The 8,830-nt window shown below is 41.5% G+C and overlaps 1 pseudogene; it reads right to left on the reverse strand.

Annotated features, from left to right (window-relative positions):
* LOC100942996 overlaps positions 1–6,061 on the reverse strand; it is a 27,988-nt pseudogene extending 21,927 nt beyond the window's left edge.
* Positions 6,062–8,830: the final 2,769 nt, after the last annotated feature.

The raw sequence follows: 8,830 nt of genomic DNA on the forward strand, positions 1-8,830 counted from the left end.
GAGACAGAGTTTCACTACATTGCCCTCAGTAGTGTGCTTTGGTGTCACAGCTCACAGCAACCTCCAACTCTTGGGTTTAAGCGATTCTCTTGCCTCAGCCTCCAAGGTATCTGAGTCTACAGGCACCTGCCATAATGCATGGCTGTTTTTCTGTTGTAGTTGTCATTGTTGTTTGGCAGGCCTGGGCTGGGTTTCAACTTGCCAGTCCTGGTTTTTGTAGCTGCTGCCCTAGAGCAACAGGTGCCCAGCCAATATTTTCTTTAAGGAAAAAAAAAAATCTGAATCTTGGAATATGGTCAAAGATATATTTCAAGGTAATGTAGTTATTGCTGGAACACAAATAGGTAAACTTGTTTATACAAGGAATCTTATTATTGTTAACTGTTATCTCAAGGTCAGATACGCATTGGGAATACATCTAGATTTTGACTGGGTCTGCGGGTAAACCACAAATGATACCATGGGATCTATCTATCTATCTATTTGCAGTTTTGGCCAGGCCGGGCTTGAACCCGCCACCCTCGGTATATGGGGCCAGCACTCTACACCTTGAGCCACAGGCGCTGCCCCCATCGGATCATGTTTAACATTCTCTTGTTGAAGGTGGAGTTGATTATTTTGAGTCAGAACATCTACATTTGAACCTGGTCTCCTGCTTGTTAGATGTCCAGCAAGGCATTTTAAGTTCTTTGATTCTGAGATTCCTCTTTATAGGAAGAAGACAAGTTCTTCCTTACAGAGATTTTTGAAGTATTAAATGACCTAAAATGAATAATTGAGGATATATAGAACATAGATGATAGCTATGGGTAAAATGATAGCTCTCAGCATTTTTTACCAGCTCTCTCTGCTGGGAATATAAGGAAAAGGTAGATCTTCCAACTACAGGGATGTACCAGGATTCTGTGGGGAAAATTTATTTTGAGCAATGTCACAGAGAATGGGTAGGACTCCTTTTTCAACTGTTCCTACAGAGGTGTAGAAGTTAACAGCAAAGGGTAAGAAATAAGCTTGAGGTTGACTCAGATAGTGGATGAAAGAAGGATATATTCAGAAATATGAGAAAGAAGAGGATGGACAGGACACAGGGAGTACAAAAGGAGATAAGGTTGGAAAAGTAGGTCAAGGGAAAATTGCGTAAGGTTTTATTTTTTTTTTTTATTTTTTAGAGACAGAGTCTCCCTTTGTTGCTCTCGGTAGAGTACCCTGGCGTCACAGCTCACAGCAACCTCAAACTCCTGGCCTTGGGTGAGTCTCTTGCCTTAGTCTTCTGAGTAGCTGGGAATACAGGTGTCCACCACAGTGCCTGGCCATTTTTTGTTGCAGCTTGGCTGAGGCCGGCTTTGAATCCAGCACACTTCGTATATGGGGCTGGTGCCCTACTCACTGAGCCACAGGTGCCGCCCTGTGTAAGGTTTTAAATGCTTAGCTGAGAAGCCAAATTTTTTCCTACTTGCAGAAATTCAACGAAAGTAGACTGCTGTAAGGGGTCTTGATTCTTTTTTTTATTTTTATTTTTTGGTCTTGATTCTTGAAATATGTATAACTAAAGTCACTACAGAGGATTTATTGGAGAGTAAGGAGGAGACTAAAGGGGAGCCAACCAGATAAAGAGCTATGGCATCAGTCATGGGTATTAAGGGCTAGGAGGTAGGCAGTGGCAGCAGGAAGCAAGGATGAATGGAAGTTCACTTTTTTCACCTTGAAGTGTTATATTCCTTGAAGGTACTGGTCTCAAACACACTGTGTTGTCTATGAGATATAAGTACAGGTCAGGCTCAGTGAGTCATGCCTGTAATCTTAGCACTGTCAGAGGCCAAGGTGGGTGGATTGCTTGAGCCCAGAAGTTTGAGATCAGCCTGAACAAGAGGGAGACTCTGTCTCTACTAAAAACAGAAATAGTAGCCTTGGTGTGGTGCACATACCTGTAGTTCCGGATAGTGGGGAAGCTGAGGCAAGACGATTGCTCAAGTCCAAGATTTGAGGTTGTTGTGACCTATGATGCTGCGGCACTCTACCAAGGGCGACAGAGTGAGACCTCAGTAAAAAAAAAAAAAAGACAGAGAGAGATTCAAGTACTTCCATGTAGCAAATTTAGTATCTTTAGCTGCTCTAAAGATAAGTCTAGTGGCATTTGTCTGAAGAAGGCACACTATGAGTTACAAGTGATCATGTGCAAAGGTTTTTTAAACCAAGGGACCTGTGATATAATAAATGTAATAGAAAAGTAAAAGTCCAATGATTGTCATTATCTTGACACCATACAATAACATTTTTACTACTCTGTCCTCTCTGAAGTCATTGTGAATTTCCACTAGCCTTTATTGTCTTCTACAATTTTATGCTAGTTTTACATGGCATCTTTTTCAAGTGATGGTTGACAACTGAATTATCACTCATTTGTTCCCAAATAGAACTGACCCTATGAGCCTTCTTTTAAAAATGCTTTGAGATACAACATAATGTAGATGGCTGAACTCATGTACAAATCACCTAATCATAACATTAAATGGCAGTACTTGTTATTTCAATTTTATTCTCACAAATAAAATCTAAGACTCTGAAATACATGCAACATATCAGATACCACTATCAGCATTGATTCTTTTCATACCTAAATATGAATTACACTTTTGCATCCATTTTTTTCTTTCAGATAAATTAAGTAAATCTGTAAATATAGATAATTAGACTACTTTAGAAAAAGATTAGATATAGAATGACTTTAAAGATTCCTGGGATTTTTCTATAGGTTAGTGTTTGCACTCTGCATATCAATGACAAATTAGAAAGAAAACTCACCTGTTTTCTTCCTCAGGCTGTTCTACAATTCTCTCTAGCTCCTTGATTTCCACACTGTGTAAAGAAATCAAGATGTGGGCAGGACTATGAGGTTGGTTCACAGGGGAGTCCTGGCACAACCTTTGGCGGTAATGTTGGATTAACAAATATTCATCATTGGTCAGCACCTGTGGCTCAGTGGGTAGGGTGCCGGCCTCATATACCGAGAGTATCAGGTTCAAACCCTCCCTGGTCAAACTGCAACAAAAAAATATCTGGGCATTGCGGCGGCTGCCTGTACTCCCAACTACTTGGCAGGCTGAGGCTGGAGAATCACATAGGCCCAGGAGTTGGAGGTTTCCTTGAACCGTGTGATGTGAGAGCATTCTACCATGGGCGATAGAATGAGACTCTGTCTCTCCAAAGAACAAAACAAAACAAAACAAACAAACATTCATCATGTTTGGACAACAATATTCATCATGTCTGGACATGCCCAAATATTCATCATGTCTGGACAACAAAGTCAAAGGCTTTGTTCCACCCTCCACTTCCCCACATATATTTTGCTTTGGAGATCTGGAACCTGGGGGTGTATTTAAAAATATCTATTTGGGAGTGGGCAGAGCTAGTTGGCAGTTTAGTAACAGCTTCTTTGCAACCAGGAGCAGTGAGATTGGGGAGAGAAACCTCTAGGCATCTCTGGCTTGTAGGCTCTCCCCAGAAATATCCCTTTGGGGACGCAGGGAGACAGGGAGAGATTTCTGGCCATATTGATCAAATGGCATGGTTCTGGCACAAAAAAATAGAGATATAGACATTTGGAATCAAATAGAGAACTAGGAAATGAAACAAACACCTTACAGCCACCTAGTCTTTGATAAATCAAACAAAAACATACACTTGAGGAAAGAGTCCCTATTCAATAAATGGTGGTGGGAGAACTGGATATCCACATGTAAAAGACTGAAACGGGACCTGCACCTTTCTCCACTCACAAAAATTGATGGAAGATGGATAAAAGACCTAAATTTAAGGCACAAAACAATAAAAATCCTCAAAAAAAAAGCATAGGAAAAACACTTGATATCAGCCTGGGGAGAGACTTTATTAAGAAGCCTTTTGTAGCAATTGCAACAACAACAAAAATAAACAAGTGGGACTTAATTAAACGAAACAGCTTCTGTACAGCTAAGAAGATAACAATCAAAGCAAATAGACAACCTAAACAATGGTAAAGGATTTTGGCATATTTTGAATCAGACAAAAGCTTGATAAATATGATCTATAGAGTACTCAAATTAATCCAGATCAAAAAAGCAAACAATCCCATCCATTAATGAGCAAAAGACATGAATAGAACCTTCTCTAAAGACAGACAAATGGCTACCAAACATATGAAAAAATGCTCATTGTCCCTAATTATCTGAGAAATGCAAATCAAAACCACCCTGAGATATCATCTAACCCCAACGAGAATGGCCAACCTTCAGGTGCTGGCACGGATATGAAGAGAAAGGAAGGAAAACTTTTACACTGCTGGTGGGACTGCAAACTAATACAACCTTTTTGGAAGAAAGTATGGAGAACTCTAAAATAACTCAACCTAGACCTCCCATTTGATCCTGCAATCCCAGTACTGGGCATCTACTCAGAAGGAAAAAAATCCTTTCACCACAAGGACACTCACAGTAGACTGTTTATCACAGCTCAATTTATAATTGTCAAAATGTGGAAACAGGCTCAAAAATCCCCACCAACACAGGAATGGATTAACAAGCTGTGGTGTATGTATCACATGGAATACTATTCAGCCATTAAAAAGATGGAGACTCTACACCCTTTATATTAACCTAGATGGAAGTGGAGCACATTATTCTTAGTAAAGCATCACAAGAATGGAGAAGCATCAATCCTATGTACTCAATTTTGATATGAGGACAATTAATGACATAGTACATAGTGTGGGTGGGGGAAGCAGAGAGCAGAGAGAGAGAGAAGGAGGGAGGGAGTGGGGGAAAGGAAGAGCAGAAAGTGGAAAGGAGGGAAGGGGGCTGGAGAAGGAAAAGCAGAGAAAGGAAAGGGGGGAAGGAGTCTCTATGTGTGACACACCTTTTGGGGGCAAGACACAAATACAAGAGGGACTTTACTTAACAAATGCTATCAGTGTAGTCTGGTTTCCCGTACCATCAGTGAATCTCTAAGAATAAAAAAAAATAAAGATAAAAATATCTATTTGGGGGTGCCTATAGCTCAGTGGATAGGGCACTGGCCACATACAACGAGGCTGGTGGGTTTGAACCAGGCCTGGGCAGTAAAACAACAATGACAAATACCACAAAAAATATCCAGGTGTTGTGGCATGCACCTATACTCCAAGCTACTTGGGAGGCTGATGCAAAGAATCACTTGAGCCCAAGAATTTGAGGTTGCTGTGAACTGTCACACCATACCACTCTACCCAGGGTGATAGCTTGAGACTCTATCTCAAAATAAATAAATAAATAAGAAATAAGAAAATAAGAAAATTATCTATTAGCTTTTGACAATTAGATTTTTTTTTTGTATTTTTAAAAAACATTTTGAGGGCAGTGCCTGTAACTCAAAGGAGCAGGGCGCCAACCCCATATGCTGGAGGCGGCAGGTTCAAACCCAGCCCGGGCCAAAAGGGAGCTGAGTTTGAACCCACCACCATCAATATTTGGGGCTGGCGCCCTCTTTTGAGCCACATGTGCCACCCTACTTCTTTGATCTTTAAAAAACATTTTGAAAGGTTAAAATGTGGTTTTCTATACCGACTGGTGACAATACAAAGAATGTCTTTTGCTCAAATTTCCAATCAGATTTGTCCTATTTACGAGGATAAATCCAAGCAGCCCAACAAAGTTTTAAAAGGCAGAGTGGCAAGGTCCCCCCTACCCCAAAGGGATGCTCTCACACCAGTGGTCAGCCTGCTCTGCCACCTCACCAGGGCTGCACTATTGCTACTGAGGGCCTTCAACCTTGTCTTGTGCTGTCTCTGTTCCTGAGTGGCCATTGTCCTTCGACCACTACCAGATCACGCTCCTTCACGCGATGAAGCGAACTCTCACCAACTGCCACAAGAGCACGTCATTGCGTGCCCAAAAGTCCTGTCAGCTGCTAGCGCCCCCTTCTGATTGGAAGACTGCTCTGTGCCAGGGCTACCAGTGTCGCTAGTACTTTTGACTTCTTGCGTAGCTTCCGGTTGCGTTTCTAGCGCCCATAGCACTAGTTCCCCAGTGCAGGCCAGCAAGACCATATGAAGATAGCGTAGCTGCTTTACTCATACTTGGTGCTCTTTGCTGCAGCCATCCAGAGTTTGTCCAAGTGCAAGCTCACGTTCATGCCAGTCTATGGCCAACAATTTCCCTGTTTACTAACACTTGAAGGCTGGCTAGCTGAAAGGCCATCCATCAGTTGGCATGCTTCAGAAACATGACCACCCAGAAAAAGACAATTACCAGACGCTGGATCCAAACTCTGAGAAACTTTCTGGTAATGGGCACTTACATCATTGTTCTGAGGCTGGCAGCAGCTCCTAAGCGGCCGTAGGGAGATGAGAATCAGAAGGGCTTTCTGCAAGACTGAGGTCTGGAGTGGGGGAGACACCTGAGGAAAGAGCCTTTACTCTTTATGCAACGGCCAAAGGCACTAGTCTCCAGGAGTATACATGCCCAGCTCCACTCATGGCCTCAACCCCTTCTTCAGTAAGTCTCAGTACCTTCAGCAAAAGCAGTGGGGGCGCACAGAGAATTGACCCTGGCAGCTGTCACACAGGGTTCAGGGGGCCCAGCTGCTCTCCAGTAGTACCTCCCCCTAGTGACTCTGCCAGAGCAGGCCCTTCAGCAGCCCTATCTACAACTTCAGCATGGGCAACAGCCATCATCTACCCCTGGGAATGCTCTGAGGTATGGGTATGAATGCACCTTGGAATGGGTGAGAAGTTATCACTTTTTCCTTCTTATAGTTTTTGAGACCCAGATGGAATAGCTGAGAAAATCCACTTGCTCAGTAGCCTGAAGATGAGATCCTGGAACAATGAAAACCCAGTGAAAGGTAAGAATTTTTAACCAGTGTCAGTTCTCCTACATCTCTGCATGTAGTGCTTAGTTGAGAGAAGGTGGCAATTTGCATTTGTCCCTTCCTTTCCAAATTTCTTTCTTTTCTGTGTGTGTGATTTTATTTTATTTATTTATTATTTTTTTTTTATTTTATGAGACAGAGTCTCAAGCTTTTGCCCTGGGTAGAATGCTGTGGCATCATAGGTGAGCATCTTGGGCTCAAGGGATCCTCTTGCCTCAGTTTTTCTATTTTAGTTAAGATGGGAGTCTCACTTTTGCTCAGGCTGGTCTTGAACTCCTGAGCTCAAGCAATCCACCAGCCTCAGCCTCCTAGAATTCTAGGATTACAGGTGTGAGCCACCACACCCGACCCTTCCTTCCTTTCCAAATTTAGATTGGAAAAAGAAAAAAGTACTTGTTTGGATGGTGATTCTTATATAAATTTCGTTTGGGGTACCCACTTGTTACTGATCTTTCCCCTCCCAGGGGATAGCTAATGCTGTCCTGTTTGTATCATTCTGTGTCCTGATAACTTGGCTTGACTTTGCACCTGTCAGGGTGCAAGTTGTCAGATGCATTTGCAGGTGGCCAACTTCAGGTTGGAGGCCTGAAAAATAAGACCAGACAGAAATGTGACTGTACTTTCTTTGTGGGGCTAATGTACTGACTGTTGCCAGCTCAAGGTTGGGAGGAGAGTAATCTTTTGGCTATCTTTGGTAGTGGCTCTGGATCTTAGAAGGGCTACATCTTTTTGTATCCCTTTGTGAGGATACGTCTTGTGTCCATGGTTCAGTCATAAAAGGCTTGGTTTGGGTTCTAAATCACTCAATAGATACCTTTGTTTTAAAAGAAGAAGAAAAGGAAAAGTGGAGGTCAATACTGCCAGGAAAAAATATTTGTTATTTTTCCTGATTGGAACTTCATCAGAAAATAGTTGAAAGGATTTTTTTTTTATTTTGATCACAGATATTTTTGATTTTATTTAGACCTTTTTTTTTTTTACTGGTTTTGTATTTCACATTAATATGAGGGAACAAATTTTTAGGTTGCATTTTTCTCTACTTCCAAGGAAAAGTTCATGTTGCAGGAGAGCCCCTCATTCTGGTGGTTCATGCTAAACACCTCGCACTGTGCATAATAGGTGAGACCCCTCCAAATGCCCTCCCTCCTCCCCCAATTTTTCTCCCCCTTCCCCTCCCCTCTCCCTCCTCCCCTTTGTTAGACTATATTTGTGTTTTATCATTTATATGAGTATGTGTTTATACATTGGTTTCTTACTAGTATTGAGTACACTGGATACTCTTTTCCATTCTTGAGATATTTTACTAAGAACAATGTGTTCCAACTCCTATCTAGGTAAACAGAAAAGATGTAGAGTCTCCTTTTTTTATGTTTGAATAGTATTCCATATACCACAATTTGTTAATCCATTCATGGGTTGATGTGCATTTGTGTTGCTTCCACAACTTGGCAATTATGAATTGAGCTGCAATAGACATTCTGGTGCAAATGTCTTTGTGATAAAATTATTATTTTTTTGTTCTGGTAGATACCTAGTAATGAGAGGGGGGGATCAAATGGAAGGTGAACTTTTAGTTCTTTGAGAGTACTCCATACTTACTTCCAAAGAGGTTGTATTAGTTTATAATTCCACCATCAGTGTAGAAATGTTCCCTTCTTTCCACACCCACACCAGCATCTGCAGATTCAGGACTTTGTGATGGGCTCATCTTACTGGAGTTTGGTGTTATCTCAAAGTGGTTTTGATTCGCATTTCTCTGATAATTAAAGATGATGAGCAGTTTTCCATGTGTTTGTTGGCCATTGTGTGTCATCTTCAGAGAAGTTTCTGTACAAGTCTCTTGTGCACATGAATGGGGTTGTTTGCTCTTTTCTTATTGATTAATTTGAGTTCTCTATAGATTATAGTTATCAACCTTTTATTGGATTCATAACATTCAAAAATC

Source organism: Otolemur garnettii, unplaced genomic scaffold, assembly GCF_000181295.1.
Source record: "Otolemur garnettii isolate 467f Iridium unplaced genomic scaffold, OtoGar3 scaffold00341, whole genome shotgun sequence".
In the NCBI taxonomy this organism is placed as follows: Eukaryota; Metazoa; Chordata; class Mammalia; order Primates; family Galagidae; genus Otolemur; species Otolemur garnettii.